The sequence below is a fragment of the Aplysia californica genome, unplaced genomic scaffold (assembly GCF_000002075.1).
Source record: "Aplysia californica isolate F4 #8 unplaced genomic scaffold, AplCal3.0 scaffold01033, whole genome shotgun sequence".
NCBI classification, from domain to species: Eukaryota; Metazoa; Mollusca; class Gastropoda; order Aplysiida; family Aplysiidae; genus Aplysia; species Aplysia californica.
The window spans coordinates 76,424-77,626 of NW_004798303.1; positions in this window are offsets into that span (position 1 = coordinate 76,424).

Consider the following 1,203-nt stretch of genomic DNA (forward strand, 5'->3'; position numbering starts at 1 on the left):
AGAGAGAGAGAGAGAGAGAGAGAGAGAGAGAGAGTAAAGTTAACCTGTTTATGGAAGTTGCGTTATCAAGAAAAATATGTACCACCTCCTAGAAAAGCCCCATATTAACTATTACAACACCTCACATGCCCGTAGATTTAGTTGCAACATAACATGTGTCTGCGGCTTAGAAATCCTGAATAGTCTACCAAACTTAAAAGCGCAGGGTGAGACCGTTTTAAACGACTCAAATCATTGTCCTTCGCTCTAGATCTAGTACCTTATCTAGAGTGCGATCACAAATTCGTTGCGCAACTCAAATATCTCTGTAACGACGTCTTTAACGGGTGAACCAATGTCATCTGTACTCCGCACAGCAGTTTTTATCAATTTGTCTTATCTTGGGGCCAGATTTAAAAAACTTTTCCTCTTAGATTTATAGAAAATACTGTAAACCTCCACCATGCGGAATATGGGATTATTCACAGCACTTATCACATTTTGCACACCCATATGGCCTGCGTCACAGTTCACCAATGACACATTTTAGCGGCAAAACTGGTTGCAAGAAACTAATTTTACAGTGAACGCTTGTTTTTACACTAAAGATTCCCAAAACATTCTTTCAATAAGCAAAGGTCGCGATTAGAAAAAAAGGACGGATTGCTTTTAAAAGCAATATTGCCCTAGCTGTATGAAAACATTTCAAAATCTGTAGAGGCCACCCATTTGGATTTTTAATTAATATTATTAAGGATTTTTCAAGAATCCAGCTAACAGGATTTAAAAAAATATTAATCTGTTAGACAAGTTGATACAAGTCATTGTGCTAAAGCTGGAGGGTCTGTGTTCGATGGTAAAGGGAAATATTTGACTATAAGTTGCACTACGAATTTGTTACCGCACTGCATATATAGTTTTCGTTTTCCATTCCTGATCAAAGCTTGTCTACTTTTGATATGTTTTTACACTTAACTGGATCTAACGCTAGACAGTGTAATCTGTCTTAGTAAACTGTCTTCAGTTCAAAAGTTAGCAAATAAAAATGACTTTTCAAAATATTCTACGTATACTTCGTCACCATATAATGTTCATCATTATGATTGTCTGTGTCAGAATGGAGGACATCCTTTGCCTCCTTATCTACCTCCGTTTTTCGCTCTATCTGTCAATTTCTGTCTGCCTGTCTGTCTGTCTGTCTCTCCCTTCTACTCTCTCTCTCTC